The following is a 19,245-nucleotide window of genomic DNA, read 5'->3' on the forward strand; positions in this document are numbered from 1 at the left end:
CGCTTCTAAGAACCTGTTGCTCAAACAAAAAATTATGGGTGACAACTGAATTGTTTAATGAATGGCTGCCCTATTTTGGTAGTGAATTGAAAAATGAGAAATGCAAAATTTCCTTAGACGAAGAATGATCAAGAAACATATAGGGAAAAAGTGGTTAGCGTCGGTATCATTGGTGTGGAAGGACCTTTGATCGATTCCTGGTATCTCTTTAATTTCTTCCTGAGATACGGAAGTCGGAAACATGTAAGACAGTAGTAGATCAGACAGAAGAGACCTAAGGTTTAACCTGTGAGTGGTGTTCACGTTTACCAAGTAGACTGCAGGGGAGAGCAGCTGACGAGATGGTGAAACCATTATAATACGGGAGAAGATCTAGTGGTGTATTAGGAGCCAAAAGGTTTTGAGTTCTGCATAACTTATCGTCAATTATTGTTTGACAGGAATAAAAGTTCACATTGCTAAATATTTAGCTGCAGGATGTGCAGGCGACTCAGACTGGACAGAACCGGCTATGCCTGGTTTGGAGCCCATAACAAACTTTTCCAAAAGCCACCGGGACGATGAAGCTGGCTCTCCCAACAGGCTTCAGCCCGGTTTGACCCTTGAACGTGCAAAGCGCGCGGTATTCCGTGTGAACCAGTATTCACCTTTTTTCAATGTCAAAAGACCGCCACAGGACTAGGATAAGCCTTGGCCAGAACGTCTTCACCTTGTTCTATTGTGATGGAGTGTTTATACTATCCCATGAGCGGTCTGTTCGTGGTGGATCAAACTACGAAGCAGATGTGTTTTAGTTACACAGGGGTAATGCGCCCCGGTAGCTGAGTGGTCAGCGCGACAGAATGTCACCTCTAAGGGCCCGGGTTCGATTCCCTGCTGGGTCGGAGATTTTTCTCCGCTCAGGGACTGGGTGTTGTGTTGTCCTAATAATGACCCCATGGACGCGCAAGTCACCGAAGTGGCGTCAAATCGAAAGCCTTGCACCAGGCGAACGGTCTACCCGACGGGAGACCCTACTCACACGGCGTTATTATTATTAAGGGTAATGCGAGTTGTTGGTGAGAAGTGCCTCATGAAAGCTATATCGTTTGATGGTCTTACGTATGCCTGAAGCTAATCCAGAGAAGTCAAGTAACGGTATAAACGTAGATCTAACATCATATAACTTCTTGTGTTAATGTGTTGAACTGGAATTACTAATCGATCACTTGGGGCGTAGAAAAAAAAGATAAAAAGAAAATGAAACTGCCCCGATTTGCAATTGTAGCTTCAATCCCTACATTTTTCACAGTGACTGATAAAATCTGGCAGATTCGGTTATCCTGCAACAAAACAGCTGGATTAACTCTGACGATTTGCTATGTAATACGATGAGCAGACCACAACCCCTACATAGTATAACATGCCTGATAGGAGAGATGTAACAGGAGCTAGTGGTATTCTGGACAAAATACAGTTCGAATCACACTTTCCCAGATATATCTTCTATAGACCTGGAACAAAGTTTCAGAAATGGTTGACACTTTGTAACGGGATCAACCTGCCTTACAAGGCGTGTATGTAACACGATACAGCGTAAGTAGTGCATAAATATCTTGTGAGGTGCAGGGGTTGAGAGATGGACATGTTACCCAAATTCATTAAATAAATCCGTATAGCTAGGTGAGTGGCGGGCCCTAATGCAGTAAAACAACTTGCGAGGCGCCAGCTCTGACGCTGCCCACGCCTCAGACACCCTGCTCACCTCGCTACAAAATGGTGAAAACGCCGCGGACTCCTTTGGTTCGACGAGCGTGTCGTCAAGGTAGACGTGCCGCCACACATCGTCCCATGCCTAATAGTGTGCAGCAGCCTGTCACCCAGCTGATATTCCACTGACTTTAATTGGCCATCACCTCTCGGGAAGTTAGGGAGAAAAAATTAAATCAAGGCAAAAAAGTGGAAGTGTTAACGATGCAGCAAACTACAACACCACATGCAACACAGACTTATGCTCAGGGATACCACACACATTCAGAGAGCAAGTCTTCCACACAGATGAAAGTTGGGCACTTGGCAAATCGTCGTGCTGGAAGCTGCCTTTAATTATAGGACCATCTGGTCTCTGCAATTTCTCCGACAGTGTTAACCCATTAAAAATCCATTTTTGTGTAATAAAGCAAACAAAGTCATCATCCTCCAAGCAGCCCCATGTCCTTACTACAACAGTTTAACTTCAGAGTTGTTCTATTGACTCACGCAATACAGTTGCCATTACCAGATGAGGATTGTAAGCAGGTCACTGATGATCCTTTCAACTGACATTCAACGTTGGAACAGGAAATTTGCAACAATTATTCAGCACAATTTATGGGTGGCGTTGAGCAGTCATGCATCACGTTAGACAATTCGAGAGATCACGATAAAATACCCAAGAGGATTCAGTGTGTTGCCACAGTGGTATCAAATATATGTAAGAAATGCAACACAAAAAATTACTTCACTTTTCAGTAAAAAAGGTATTGACAGCGAGTGTTGTATACTATCCTTACATTTACCAAAATCTAAAGTTAAGAAAATAGAATTATCTTGACGAATTATTTAATTAAAAAAATTTAAAAACTGTGTTTAGATGCTTGAGAGGCACAGAAAGATATCATGTGTCCAAGGCTCATTATACGCAGACTGCGCTACAGGAGATTACGTCACCTATTACAGGATGTATCCGCAGGTGTCTCAGTCACGGTCGAAACGCGGCGTGTGCCTCACTCCCCCTTTGGACCTCGCCCCATATGGGATAATGACAAGATTATCAGGTAGCTTTCTGACGAGAGAAAAGAAAATGGTTATTTCAGAGCTGAGCAAGCAATAGGATGGCGCTTGAAAGCACTTGAAAGCTGGTTGGCAAATCGAGTCATTCATCATCAATCGCTCGTATTTTAGTCTATCTAAGAGAGGACAAATTGAATTAGGATACAGATATCCAGCCTCCTTAGCACAAACTGCACTGTGCTTGCGGTCCAGTCGATTGCATGGGAGACTGAATCATGAAAAGAGTGTAATGCCGATAGTGCGTGTCATCAGCGTGCACTGGAAATACTGATTCCATAGGTCGATGCCGTTGTTACCAAACAAGTACGTCTGCTACTAGTAGTTTCCCCTTGCTGCAGAGGGGCGTCTAGGGGAAGCCCTCTTCTGGCGCTCTGCCGCTGCCAACAGCTCGCTTGCGCGCAGTTATAGCACTGTGGGCTGCTCTGGCCTCTGGCTTTGTTCCGCCACGCACCGCAAGAGGACTCTCGAATTTGAAAGTGTCCCTATGTTCGCCACGTTGACACAGCCCCAGCCCTTTCCTTCGGTCCCGTCGACTCCGGAATTGGGTCCAGCTTACGCTGGACAAACTGGAGAGAAACACTGTGGTGATGGGGCTGACGAAATTTAGCGATCATTACAGAAATGTTCATGAAAGGGAAATGTTACGTTTTATGTGCTTACAGTGAACTGCATTGTGGCATCTATAGCAAATCAATTCCCATAATTTATATTATCAGTTGTGGGCACGGATATACGCAGTATTTAGCTACACTCGGTGTTTCACACTTATTCACAGAATACACAGATCAAAAAAAGTTTTAAATGTGAAAATTTTTAGGTTAGGCTTTACCATGACTGTTAGTGACATTGCCGGTCGGAGTGGCCGTGTGGTTCTAGGCGCTGCAGTCTGGAACCGCGAGACCGCTACGGTCGCAGGTTCGACTCCTGCCTCGGGCATGGATGTGTGTCATGTCCTTAGGTTCATTAGGTCTAAGTAGTTCTAAGTTCTAGGGGACTGATGACCTCAGAAGTTGAGTCCCATAGTGCTCAGAGCCATTTGAACAATTTTTTGTTATGTATGAATGCAGAGTATCGCGGCGATAACATTGAATAAAATGTTCTCGGGTTTCAAACCGCGTCAATTGGTTAAAACTACACGAGCTTTCGGCCAAGCACTCCTTGGCCATTGTCAAGTGTTATGACTGCCAGGGGGCTGTTGGTGCGCCCTTATATACGCTAGCTGCCTGCTGTGACGTCACTGGTGCCCGTGACATTGCCATATATGGGCATGATTTGAGTCGGCGTTCGATGTGCCCTCTTCAACCACGCGATCGCTGGATCCCATGCAGCGCTGAGCTCTAAGCCACCGTCTCTATTCAGGGTGTTTGTGGTAATTTTTATTTTAATAGCTTCCTGTATTAAACTGTCCTAGAAGCTGTTAGTGCGAGCCACGACAGAGGTATCGTCAAATTTTATGTGGTGACCGTTTTCTAACGCATGCTCAGCTAACTCACATTTCTCTGGATGGCGTAGGCGACAATGCCTCTCATGTTCTTTCCTGCGTTGTTCCACAGTGCGCACTGTTTGTCCGATGTACTTCTGGCCACACTCACAAGGTATTTCGTAAACTCCAAGTGTTCTGAGACCTACAGCGTCTTTAACTGGTCTCAGTAATTGGCAGATTTTCGTTGGAGGCCTGATGATCGATTTGATCTTATGTCTTTCCAACAGGCGGCTTATCTTGCCCGACACAGAGCCACAGAATGGCAGCGAAGCAAGTTTCTTTTCCTGCTCTTCGTCGCTGGTCTTATTCTGATATTTCCGAGAAATCACTTCTTTCACTTGATGGGTGCTGTAGCCGTTATTCCTGGTAACCTTGCGTAGGTGGCTCAGTTCGTGGGGCAGGTTGTCGTCGTCTGATATTACTCTTGCACGATGCACCAATGTTTGCAATACTGTACGCTTCTGTGCCGGACGATGATGGCTGGTGGCGTGCAGGTACAGGTCTGTGTGGGTGGGTTTTCTGTAGACGCTGTGGCCAAGGCACCCATTTCGTTTACGGTGGACAAGGACGTCGAGGAAGTTCAATGCATTATCTTTTTCCACTTCCATGGTGAACTGGATATTACTGTTGATGCCATTGAGGTGTTCCAAAAACTCGTCTAATTTCTCGCGTCCGTGTGGCCAAATGACGAACGTGTCGTCAACGTATCGAAAGAAACACTTAGGCTTCAATGGCGCAGTATCTATGGCAACATCCTCAAAATTCTCCATGAAGAGGTTTGCAACAGCTGGAGCCTACGGGCTACCCATTGCTACGCGTCTGTCTGATCGTTATACTGGCCGTTGTACACGAAGTAGGATGGCGTAAGAGTGTGCCTAAATAGCTCGACCAAACGGACACGAGAAACCACATGTTGTATTACCATACAGCGAGACCTTCAGAGGTGGTGGTCCAGATTGCTGTACACACCGGTACCCCTAATACCCAGTAGCATGTCTTCTTGGATTGATGCATGCCTGTATTCGACGTGGCATACTATCCACAAGTTCATCAAGGCACTGTTGATCCAGATTGTCCCACTCCTCAACGGCCATTCGGCGTAGATCCCTCAGAGTGGTTGGTGGGTCATGTCGTCCATAAACAGCCCTTTTCAATCTATCCCAGGCATGTTCGATAGCGTTCATGTTTGGAGAACATTCTGGCTACTCTAGTCGAGCGATGTCGTTATCCTGAAGGAAGTCATTCACAAGAAGTGCACGATGGGGGCGCGAATTGTCGTCCATGAAGATGAATGCCTCGCCAATATGCTGCCGATATGGTTGCACTATCGGTCGGAGGATGGCATTCACGCCTCTCTTCAGCTGCACAGTACTGATCGATTCCTTGTGGCTCATCGTCGCCAATACTTTCACAATACAATTTTACAAATACATTACATAGAAACAAAATTGAAGACAGTCTTTACCCTGACAACATTAATCGCTAGTATTCAATTGAATTTCTAATGTTGCCATTACCGTATCTGAAAAATTCATGACTGAATAGCTTACAGTAAGCTATACTTCTTTACAAGACTTCGGCCATCTTATGAACTAAGATGAATGTTGCGCAACACTACCCTACAACACCCAACAACTCTACATTAATGGTAGAAACGGTAGAAAACTTCACCGAAAACAACAAATAGATGCAAGACACAGAATTACCCCTATTCCCAGTATACATTATTCTAATAATAACACAATGTCTACCCATCACCATATGACTAATCCTCCATTACTCGTATACTAACTACGGCATGACCAACTACAACACTATGCATTGCAGGCGACACCGCCCTCAATGACGTCTCCTGTCATATCTGAAAACAACATGTGATGACACAGCATAGTACATACCACAAAAGAACACAAGTAATCACCCTTGCACAGTAATGATCTATTGATCGTAATGCAGAACTTGGAAGTGGTAACAATAAAAAGATTTTTAAAAATACCTATATAGCAGACGGACACAGTTACCACTACCACGACTCCTTTCTTCGCAGGCTGCATTTGTTGTGATCAGCTGGGCGTCGAGTTGCCACCACTGGCTGGTTTCTCCGCCGCCCCCATAAGTTGTACATTGTAACCCAGTGACGTTCTTTGAGGCAAGACAAGAGTTCTAGATCTCTTATCATACCCAACGTATTCTTCTTCAACTTCTAATGCGCGCCTTATGTTCATTACGTTAGTGCTTTTATTACGCGCGTGTTTGTGGCTTCACCTACTCGTACACAAGATTTGGTAGACGTGATGCTGCTAACGCCCCTTACACTGAATGTCCAGCGCTACCGTGGGCAGTCCACACGTCCACCGGCTTGGCATTATTGCGAGGAACTCGCTACTCCCACGATGATGTACCTGACGATACAGTGGCTTGGGCGGTCTCGGTGGACACCTTTGCATCATATTTCAACGAAACTCCCTCTGGAAGTGATGCAACGCTCTCAGTGGCGTGACCATACTCCAACAAAAAATAAGACGAGTAGCTCCCCAACCCCATCTATGTCACAAATTCGGCCAAGTTTCGACACACATAAAAAGCGTCTCCCGTAGATAGAGTCTCGGTTGGACGGTACTGCTCCCCCACGACAACAACGAGATGTTTATTGCGAATGAAAAGAAACTCAGTTACATTTCGTGCACAAGCTAATATCGTCCGTCTGGTTTAATTTTTTCGCTCTACACAACGACAAATAACTTGGCCAAAAATTATTCTACTTTATGTACATTTCTGTCCTAAACACTTGAGCCTAAACATACTAGCCAGGAGGTTGCTACGCTAAGCCACTCTACAAATTATTTAATACGGGAAATATCGTGGAACCCCATTGATTTCTTGCTCTTCGTCGATTCCAGTTAAAAGCTTTCTAGTGGCCGATCCTCCTGATTCGGTGTGGTCCATTGTACAGTGCAAGAATTTTTGCTATTTCCGCTTCAATTTGTTTGATAGCCGAAACGATTTAAGAAGTCCGTTGGTCCACTTGGAAAACTGTTTCACGGGATTTCTTGTCGGCATATTTCTTCCTGCTCCGAGCTCCAGACAAAATTCTGCGGAGAGCAACGTCCACAATTTTCTGATGCTGCGGTCGTGTTCACGGTGGGAAGTCTAGCATCTTCTTTTGAGGTTGTCGATTTTAAGACTGTGATCCCATAAGGTGCGTCGTTGATGATATCTTGGAAATCCTTGAGGAAAACGTTAGGAGTTGTGTGCTTGTGGTCGTAAACCGAAACGTTACCTAACTCTTTACAACACACTCGGCAAAATTCCGATCTTTCCACTTCTCCCTGACCCTCAGAGGATCGTTGTACTGTTCTCTCCTAGTGTATTCCATACTGCAGGTAAAAATTTTTTCGAACGCGACTTTTCTCATGCAGAGACTGTAATGATTGCCCTCAGTATCCTCTTTGACACTAGACCGTTATAATGCGTCAGCTATTGCATTTTGGCTGCCCTCTATGTATTTAATGGTGAAGTTCAGTTGATGCAAATATGTTACCCATCTTATTACCCTTTTATGGGTTCATTTTGCAGTGAGCAGGAATTCCAGGCCCTTCAGATCTGCATAAATTTTGGTCTTCCTCCTGTATAAGAAATATTTTAACTTTTCAAACCCCCAGACAATTCCCAGTGCCTCTATCTCTGTGACAAAACAATTTTTTCAGAAATTTGAGAGGACTCTGTTCCTAAATGCAATAGTTTTCCGAACTCTATTTCTATCCTCAAAATAATCCTGGAAGACTATCAAACTCGATCCCGTATTGAAACTATTAGTGACAATGCGGAATTCCTTGGCCACATTGGGATCTGAGAGTACTCGCACTTCTACCAGTGCCATCTTCTTTCCTGTAAGCTGATTTAGACGTCGGTTGCTCTGGGTGTTCACATGAATGAATCGATTATAAAAATCCATAATGCCAAGGGATCATCTTAGCTGTCTTTTGGTCGTGGGTCTTTCAAACTTCTCAATCGCTTCAAGTTTTTGGGGGTGGGGTTTAATTCCATTTTCTGTTACGATGTGAGCAGGTAACTTCACAGATGACGTTCCAGATACTGAGTTTTCAATTTTTGCAGATTCTAAACCCATTAAAGGCGTGAAGAAGTTCCTGCAGTACCGTATGATGTTCTTGCCATGTTTCTCCGGCTATTAGTAGTTGTTAACATAACTTGTTAATGACTTATGAAGTAATCACTTAGAAGACCACAGATAAATGCAGCTGATGAAAATATTAAGCCCAAAAGGCACTCTCTGAAACTGATAAATATCCCACATGCCAGGAATGCTGTGAACTGCCGGCGATTAGGGTGCAGCTCAAATTGCCAGAAGCTAATCTGAGATCTAGAGAGGAGAAAACGGATACACCTGAGTTCTGGAGAGTAGATGTTGGAGTACGTAGAATAATTTTTGACCAAGTTATTTGTCGTTGTTTAGAGCGATAAATTAAACCAGACGGCCGATGTTATCTTGTGCACGAAATGTAACTGAGTTCCTTTTCATGCACAATAAACATCTCGTTGTTGTTGTGGGGGAGCAGTACCGTCCATCTGAGACTCGAGCTATGGGAGACTTGATCTGATTTGAGTAGAGGACAAGACGGATTGATCCATCTACCTTCTGGAATTCTTTGAGCGGGTTATTTATTTTAGGTGGGCGTGGCAAGCTCTATCACGCCACCTGCTAACCTATTTCGTGATTTCCCTCGCCCCTTTGTATACCACAGGAATAGCATAGGGTGACACGAAGAATTTCTTGTGCAGCATACCTTAACCTCGTTTTGGAAATTTTTATTCGAGCTTGGCTTAGTCAGGAAGACTTCGATGTTCTTTACTAGTATGTCACGTAACTCAATGTGATCCTGAGGTTCAGCGCACAGAACGGACTCAACCTTTTTGTCTATGACCTCTTTAATTTCTCGGATATTTCTGCCTCTTCCATTTCTCTGCTTGATGAGAAGACTCTTCCGAAGCGTAGTCTTTTCTGTAGTTGTAGTATCATTGCCACAGATACCACTACAACGCCGCGCCAACACAAGGTTGGCAGCCCGTCGTCTGCCGAGCACAACGCACTCTAGCGGGCTGTGCAGCTCGACGGAACTGGAGTGTGCCTCGTTCACTTCTTAGCTAGATTTCGAACTAGGCAGACGCACTTTCATAATCAGCCCTGAGCTAGTTCTGTTTCCATTGATTCTCTGAGGAGGGACCATCAGGCTTGGTCCCTGAGAATATGTTGTATTAATTATAGCCGTAGCTGCAGCCCCACAAACTACTGAAGATAAGTAATTTTCATTGTACTATGTGTTTCTTGCATAATAATAATTATCTCTAACAGTGTGCCGTACCGCATACTATTACATCCTAGACTCCATCAGCTCCTACCAACTCGGCCTCCTACTTATTTGCATTTAGTAACAAGCTGAAAACACCCACATGTTTTGTGCCTCTAAACAGTGAGACACAATAGTAGTCACCATTCGTATAATTCAGATTATCGCATCTGGTTGAAAGCTGCGTCTGTAGCGCGTGCTCCTCAAATTTTATTGATCTTGCGCAAGACTATTTCTCCTCTTCCAAAGCCCAGAGTACCCTAGTATTCATTTAGGAAAATCCCCCCTATGATGATGACTGCTAAATTTGGTACGACTAAGAAGTTGGTTTCTAGTTCGTGTCCTTGACACATGAATTCCAATCGTGTCTGCAGGCTTACTTTCGTGCATTTTTCTCCAAGTAAGCCTTTTTATCTTCGTCTTTCTCACTGATACGGTAGGCCAGCTCCTCTTCTCTGAACAATATTGGTATGCCACCCCCAAAATGGCTTTACTGTGGCTACCGTTGTCGATTATATCTTAACAAGCGCACGTCATCCATGTTTACAGCAATCATGGGATGAAGGTCCTGTCGCGTTATCATTTCCTGCTCCTCCAGCAGCATCTCCGATGGATCGTAACACTTTAACGTATGTACCGGCTCGGTCCGAGAGTGTTCGCAGAATCGTTTCAAACCGTCTCCGCACGAACCTGGCTTCAGTTTTGCGCGTACTGTTACTTCACTGTTGGCTATTGGGGTTAAGTGCCCGAATTTCGGCCCCCTGAGAAACTTAGTTCGCCTCTCGCCCGTCTTGCTCAAAATGTCGCTCGTTATTGCCTCTTTGGAATTAGTTACAGTTTCCTGTTCTTCCCGAATACTGTTCTCGGTGCGCTTGTCCTCCTGATAGTCCCTCACTATTATTTCTTCCGTCATTCTTCAGGTGTTGTTCTGGTTATTCTATCCTGAGATTCGCTTTCGACCAACTAGTCGGTCGAATATCAGCTCAAGTCCACGATGTAGACTCTTAAAGGTCTCCATATTTGTAGTGCATTTGCCAACTAGGGCTAGCTGGTAATTACTTGGTAGTTTCGAGAAAGTAAACCGGATGATTTCACTGTCGTTGTGTGGCGTGTCTCAGAACAGGTTCCTTTTAATTAGTCCTTCGAGTAACTTCGTAGCGTCCTGACGATTTGAGGTCTGATACAGGATAATTTCTTGATTTCGTCTGTCTTGCATTTCCCGTGACCAATACATTTCAAGAAATGCACTTCTGAATTGTTGGAATTATGGGCAGTTTGCCACTACCTCGCGCATTTTCTCGGCTGCTGGACCTTCCAAATATCAGCAGATAAATTCTAGTTTTGTCTCTAGCAGCCATGATCGCGGTAATAAGTGGATAAACCGAGATAGCCTTACTTTCGCGTGGATCGGACTTCCGTTTTCTAGAAGATTCTTTAATTTTGGCACTGACTGGGAGTGCTTATAACCGATGTTCGGTCTTTGCCACATGCTCGCGCTAAGCACTGAGTCGCGCATCATATTTTGCCCCACGTGTCCGGATGCTTCTGGTTGGTAGTAGGGAGCGACCAACAGTGCGTTACTCTGGTATTGCAGCTCCGCATTGCACCTGTTACGTGGTCTGCAGTTGTAGGACAGATGGCTGCTGCTGCCAGAGCGCGCTTCTATTCTCTGTATTTTCCGTGAAGTGTTCGCATATTGTTCTTCTACAATCGTTAGCCTTTTTGAGGTACCCGCAACATCCTCTTTTTCAATTGCAAACGCATTAATGTTTCTAGTTAGAATCGCTAGGCTGACGTGGTTATTTGCCGTTAAGGCCATTCTTTTGGCGACTGCCACTTCTACCCTAGCTAAACCAGCCTCCCTCTTTGCGGTTAACGAAGTCCGTTTAGCCTCGCCGCTGGTCCTCCGCACTTCTGTTAGGTTGTCACCGATTTTCTCAAGTTGTTTCCCCAACTTTTTCTGCCTCCTGACGTCTCTTTCCTAATTCTTGAATTTCCTCTTTTCTGATTCTGCCTGCTTCTTTTATTTCTTCGAAAATCTGGAATAGTAAATTCGACTCCTGCTGATGCTCAATACATCTCAACGTAGCCTTACTTCATGTGACTACGTAGGCTTTTCCGGCGTAATAAGTCTTGAAAGTCTCTTCGGGTTTGCTGCCGGATCCTAAAATCAACTTGACTCGATATTTCGGCTATCCAACTGGTCGCCATCTTCAGGAGAATGCTGCTTCTGCTGATAAGTCCCGCTGACAACCGACGCCAGGCTGCAAATCGACGTCCTATATAGGCCACTGTTCAGAACCCGGCGCATGCGCCGCCTATCACGGTTGCTGCCCTCTAAGAAAGGGAGGAGGCGCCGCCCTTAGTATAACATTCCTGGCAACGATGTATCGCACTCAGGGCCTGACCGACCAACATTCAATTTTGATGTGAGATCAGGGCATTGCTCAGCTCTGTGAAAGATGATTTGGGGCTTAGGGAACCCGGTGTATACAAAACTCCGTGCTAATGTGGGAAGGCCTTTTTGATTCGCACAGTTCATGACAGGTATATGGAACATCGCCGTCATACGAGGCTACAACAACCGGAAAATCGGCAGTAGAAGAACACTGCTTAAATGAGCAACACAGTGTGAAATTTGATGAAACTGTGGTACTTGCCAACATTTCCCGTTTTTGGAACAGTGTCTATAAAGAGACGATTGAAATTAGGTTGGCGGATAATTTAATCAACAGAGACAATGGGTTTCCTCTTAGCAAGACGTGGAATCTTGTATTATCTAGCATCAGAATTGAACGTGCGATACATCGTTGCCAGCAGTGTTCCAATAAGGGCGGCGCCTCCTCCCTTTCTTAGAGGGCAGCAACCGTGATGGACAGCGCATGCGCCGTGAACTGAACGGTGGCCTATATAGGACGTCGATTTGCAGCCTGGCGTCAGTTCTCAGCGGGACCCATCAGTAGAAGCAGCATTCTCCTGAAGATGGCGACCAGTTGGATCGCCAAAATATCGAGTCAAGTTGATTTTAGGATCCTGCAGCAAACTCGAAGAGACTTTCTAGGCTTACTTCACGTTGACATTCACGCGAATAAACGACAAACCGAAATATGCAGTGCACGACGTTTGCTAAAAATTTTAAAATTTATGCTACTCTCCCTAATCTCCCGATAAAACTTGTCACCATAATTTGCTTTATCAATTATCATTCCCTCCAAAATTTATCCACAAAGCTGTTCGCAACGCTTGATATCACCACACAGAAAACATGGAATGTTGTGCAGAAACAACATCTATATGAACAACAATTACAAAGAAAACCAGAGCTAAATAAAAAAACATTAAGACAATGATTGGTAAATTCGTGGCAGCCACTTATACTAATACAGCGTTAAGATAAATGAAGGGCAATAACTGAACTTTATTACATGCTGACTGCCTCTCCGAGCAAATCAGGAAAGATCGGAAGCACAGTTCGCCATATTATGCAAGGAGCCGAGGTTGAGAGGTGGACATGTCACCGAAATTCATTACAGATATCAGAATTATTAGGCTCATGCACTCAACTCCCTTTAACTACCACAATTCCTATCATGCCTTGTGGAGGAAATTATGATATGGCCCTGTTTAAGGTCATTTTATGAGTTGTACCTTCAAAATAATTCTGTTACGATAGTTTAATAGCTGGTCATACGAATCTGGCAAAGGGTTCTAATAATAAAGGTGAAATTAAGGTACTAAATAATACAAATATTGTGGTATAATTAAGCGATCTGTAACCTGCCCCTTCCTAATCTGCCTACTGCTTTGCGATATACTGATGGCCGTCCCATATGCCTAATGAAACTTTACAGTGAATAAGGCTGTCGTTACCGAAGGAAAATAACACTGGTTAGTCGGAGGACATTGTACAGCATACTCTTCTAAAGGAAGAATCTATTCTAAATTTAAGCTAAATTCGGATGATGATTTAGAAATGAGTGGATTACAGAGCAATCCTTCACGAACCGCACAGGGGGAAAAATCACTGATAACACAAAGAAGACACTGATTAGCTAACAAAGTATAACAAGCGCGCTAGGGCAATGAATCTCCAGAATCTTGAGAAAGGTAACGGCAGTAAAATTTAAGCAAATAATCACTGGCGTGGCTACAGAAGTTTGTCAAGCTTTTCCTCAGCACAACAGTTCATAAGAAAATAAATGAACCAGAAAGCAGCTAATATTAGATTTTGAGAGTAACGTTACATAAAATTACTGGTTAAATAAATGACTGGCTTAACTTGAATTTTGTTACGTAAAAAGTAACTTTCATTAGCCTCAGGGCAATGCAACGCAAAATTTAGAAAACGGCAAGCAATTTACTTTTGATTATTGAGAGACTGAACTGAATTTACTTTAAGCAAGTGAGCAATTGGTTTTACTTTAAAATAACGACAGTAAAATACCTACCAAACCAGCAGAATTCACTCGCTAAGCTAAATACAGAATAAACTAATTTGTGCACTCTTAATTTGTGCTATATCTTTAGCTATTAGTTCTGCCAGTGACTTTTTACTTTACTTTAAGTAACCTCTGTCATGCAATACATAAATGAACAATTAATGAGGCAGAAAATTTAGATTGAAACTGGTCATTATCAAATACACAAAACTGGCGATTTTATCAGTTGTCATATTCTTTCGACACTCGGTGATTGCATGGGAAGGAAAGGTACCCTGCTTGGTAATAATGTCTAAGGACAATGACAACACAGGTGCCCTACAAGTTTTAACTATTGCAAGTTATTATTCAAATTATTCGTACTTTGTGAAAGAAATTTTGCTGCACAAAGCCTCTACATTACTATGTTAGCAGTCTTACGATGTTGTAGCTGTGCGGACAACGAAGAATGTAGCCGACGACAATGCTGAGCTGCCGTTGTTGCTGCTGGTACTGCTGGTAGACGAAAAGAACCCCCAGTCGGCTCCAGAGCCACGGATAATCATGGGACAGGCAACAGTTGGAACTGCAGTTTCCTCCGCCTGTCCGCTCGTACCGTGCTCTCAATACTCATTGGTTAACGAATCAGGGGCGTCTACAATGGCGCGAGCATAGCTGCACACCGCACTCCTTTGTAACTCAGGCTGCTCGGTCTCCTCTTTGCTCGCAGTGCGGCAGATACGTAAAGGTAAACAACAGCACACTTACTACCATTTCGTCGTTGCTATCCATACATTTCTCTTTGCTATTGCTCAGCAGTTTACAAAAGTTCATTGTAATTACAATCAGTTATATACAGTCAAAAATAAATACACTAGTACATCGCTTACGTATTAAATACAGTTTCTGCAATGCAGCTTCAAGCTTCAGAATCAAAGGATCGGTGCAAGTCGTCCCCGGGTATTAAAAGGCGCAAATTTTGGATGGTGCGGAAGGTACTTTATCTGCGTTTTCGGTGTTACAGATCTATTCCTAAAGTGTTGCAAACACAAATATTGAATGGGATATAAATAACAAGAATATAACTTGGGTAATCAGAAGTTGGCTGAATACATGTACAGGAGTGGGATCAACTAACAGTTATCGTCACGAGGGTACAGACTGATTTTCGATTGCAGCACACTGTACACCTTGTGCCCTTGTGATTAAACTTGGAAAAGACTCACTATATGCAATTCAGAATATGCATAAATTTTGAAGAAGAGCAGATAGAAGAGGTTGACAGTCTTAAATTCCTGGGATTACAACTTGATAATCAATTCAGTTGGGAGGAGCAAACCACAGAACTGCAGAAACGCCTTAACAAATCTGTATTTGCAGTTCGAGTGTTAGCTGACATAGGCAATATAAAAATGAAAAATCTTGTATACTTGGACTACTTTCATTCCATAATGTCATATGGTATAATATTTTGGGGTAACTCTTCAAGCCAAACAAAAGTTTTCAGAGTCCAAAAGCGTGTAATACGTATTATTTGAGGAGTAAATTCACGGACTTCCTGTAGAAACCTCTTCAAAGAACTGGGTATACTAACTACTGCCTCTCAGTATATTTACTCGTTAATGAAATTTGTCCTAAATAACATATCTCTTTTTCCAACAAACAGCTCACTTCATACGTACAATACCAGGAATAAAAATGATCTGCACAAGGACGTAAAAGCATTTACTTTAGTTCAAAAAAGGGTCCACTACTCAGGAACACTCATCTTCAACAATTTGCCGGCAAACATAAAAAATTTAGTTACAAATAAAGATCAGTTTAAAAGGAGCCTGAAAGACTTACTAGTGGCCAACTCCTTCTACTCCATTGACCAATTTTTTAATAGAAACAAATGATGTACTGTATATATTCATATTATTAGTACTGATATTTCAGCTAAAAAAATATTGACATGTTCCACATCCACGAAGATCTCCTCAGCATGGATCTATGGAACGAAAAACTAATCTAATCTAGTCAAATTGACATGATCTACCATATGCTGCAGCTTTGGTGGAGCTCTATGAATTGCTAATAACCTCACACACACACACACACACACACAAACACACACACACACACAAACTTCAGTCTTGAGGGCCCTTCATGCCACATCATTCATACCCTTTGCCCACCTCTGGGTGGCACATTGCAATGTGCAATACGTGTACATTTTGGATCTAAGACCCATGAACTCCACAGCTGGCAACCTATTCACCCCTTCTTTCATAAGGTTGGTAATCTTCTTGCTCTGCAGAACAATTCCATAAGGATTATCTGCTGTGTAGCACCTCATTTCTTTATATGGATCATAATCTTTCACCGGTTAGAAGAAATTATCTGTATTCATACAAAGTAACTTTGGATCAGTGAAATGAATTTTCTCAAGCTCTTCATGGTGTAGGTACATGTGGAGTTTCGACAGACCTAATATGTGCATTCCCACATAGACAGGTTTCATGAGCTCTGCTGGAGTGTTTGCCATTTCCACAGCAACTACGTTCTTATTGAAGATAGTGACCTGTTTAAAATTTGGTCTGACAGTACATTTTCTTGTGGCCCAACACCAGTCCCATGGTGTTCTTATAAGAATTTCACGGCATTTTCTCAATTTTACCAATGTCTTCCAGAAAATCCTGACATTCCTTACCTTAAAAAAGTCTTTTTTGAAATCATTCTTTGTGGGAGGCCTCCTCTCAGTATGTAAATCAAAATACTCCTTTAACCAGGGTGACTGCTTGCAGGAGATAGGGCGGTTGTTTCTAACAACTCCATCACTAAGCTGAGACGCTGTTGAACGTTTCTGCAATACATGACATATTTCTGCTTGTCCCCCAGTGTTGTCATTAGTTTGGGGATAGTGCCTTCTCGTGGAACTAGCTGCCCTGGATATTGTGGCAAATCGCTTTGTGGTTCATGCAAACTAATAGGGTTTTGAGGTCTGCCACCACAACATACCCTACACCAAAATCAACAACCAAACTACGGATATTTTCATCTAATTCCTTGCAATCGTTTGTCGACAGCCACTGAAACTCGCCAATTGGCAGCGATAGTTGCATGGCATGCCCACGTAAGCTATTCACGTCCAAGTACATGATGTAGGTGGAATCACGAGTTGAATTTATCTCTCACACATCTGTGGGCGTAAGAGTCCCCAATGGGTCCCGCACTCGAAGGAAAAACAGAATGTCAACATTGGTCAATAGTTCGATGATGACTTTAGTTTTCCTGAGCACAGTCTCCCAAGATATCCCAGATGCTGCGTAATAGTATGTTGTCGTTCATACACTCTAGATTTTCTTAAATACATAGGAAAGTAGCCACACGAATGTATCCATATAAAGATTCACACACTCTCCTAAAGTAGAGATGTTGAACTCCTGCAAAATATTCACGGGATTATCACACTCTGCGTGTGAGATGGCACCACCTGTAGGGTTACTGGTGAATGCATTTATGTCAGGTACTCAGGTTTTATTGAGTTTTCCCATACAATCCTGGTACTCGTATGGGAAAACCCCCTTCCTAGTCACAAATCTAAATTTTGTGTCATTGGAATACGAACCTCAAGTGATGTGTAATCCTCCTAAGACAGAGTTTCAACTTTCTGGAGTGCTACCTGCATAAAACGCAGTGAGTCAAGGAGGATGAGCGTAATTCTTCGCGTCATTCAATTGGAGAATGAATAATATTTCTCAACACTCTCAGGCAGGACACTATCTGATTCTTCTCCATACCGAAATCAGCCAAGTGCTCAATGTTAATGTGAGCATCATACCCGTTCAAATTGTGGAAACATACTGGAATGTGACCTGGTAATTTATTCTTCAGGTTGCATGTATTATGTGTGGCGCCACAGAACCTCCCAGTTAGATGACGATGGTTCCTATGAGGTATTTGTGTGAGGGATTTACGCATTCCAAACTAATGACTGCCCTCACATATGATAGCTAACTATCTTTTGTATAAATCATCATTTCTCCTTTGACTTCATCAAGGGGATGTCAGTGTTGCAAAACTTATCACCCCACTAAAGCTTTTCGATCTCAGCAAGAAATTAAATGACAGTATTAGTCCAAACATATGATTTGTGACAGCTAAGACTCAAATAATATCAACGTACAGCCTGGTACACTGCTGAATATGATAGTTGCTTTTTTGTGATAGTGGTTTGTGAGGCTGTAGGGTCGCCTTCACAGTCTCTTAGAGGAGCGAAGGGGCTCTCAAAGTCAGCATACACTACAAAACAGCAACGCTCCTAATGGTGGATATTCTTAAAGATTTTGTTTCCCTCAGTGCGTACGACAATAAATAGTGGCTTCCTGATAGAGCAATCCACTTGTGCGCTCTGGATGAACCTAGTAATTTTTCTCACAAGCCGGTACTGACCATGTAATCCTTAGAAAGCTTCATATAGCTGGACCTGTCTTTTATCAGATCAAAGATACATGTGTGGATATCGCTGTGAAGTACTCAGGTGAGTGCTTTACCTGGGCCTCTAACTTCCATCTTTTAATACTCGAGCAGTATAGCAGTCAAAGTGACACCGCCAAACCTTGTAACGACAGTGGTGCTCCACAGTACCACGCCATTTCCCCCCCAAATGTACATAATGATCATCTGCTCAACGACTGCTTCCTGTTTAGGGGGGGGGGGGGGGATGTGTGAGTACAGTGCAGCACTTAATGGTGGGCCCGTGCAGATCCTTAATGATTTCAAGGAGCTCTGCTTCCAGAACATGAAGGCAGGCTTTCTGAATATCGACTGGGTCTCTGTGCCTTCCTGCTGGGTTCTCTGTAAGAGAAAACGAGATGCAGTACTCAGATGCATCCTCAATCACCTTGTAGTTTAGCTATGGCATCATATTACTTACCTGGTGTCTCTGTATAATAGGATGGGAGAGGAAACGGCACTAGCCACAGGATCACTGTTACTACCATTACAACTAGCAGCCATGGACTGCGGACGAAGCAAGGTTTGTGTTGGAGTGATGTGGTATGTGGCGTGGTGCCCCAGCCTTGCAAGGCCAATGACAATGGGGTGGGGTTGTGTCGGGGCAACAGGTGCACTCCGGCTGTGGGGATGGCTGATGTGAGCTGCCTGTTGGTGGAGGTGATGAGAG

Source organism: Schistocerca piceifrons, chromosome 4 (genome assembly GCF_021461385.2).
Source record: "Schistocerca piceifrons isolate TAMUIC-IGC-003096 chromosome 4, iqSchPice1.1, whole genome shotgun sequence".
Classification (NCBI taxonomy): Eukaryota; Metazoa; Arthropoda; class Insecta; order Orthoptera; family Acrididae; genus Schistocerca; species Schistocerca piceifrons.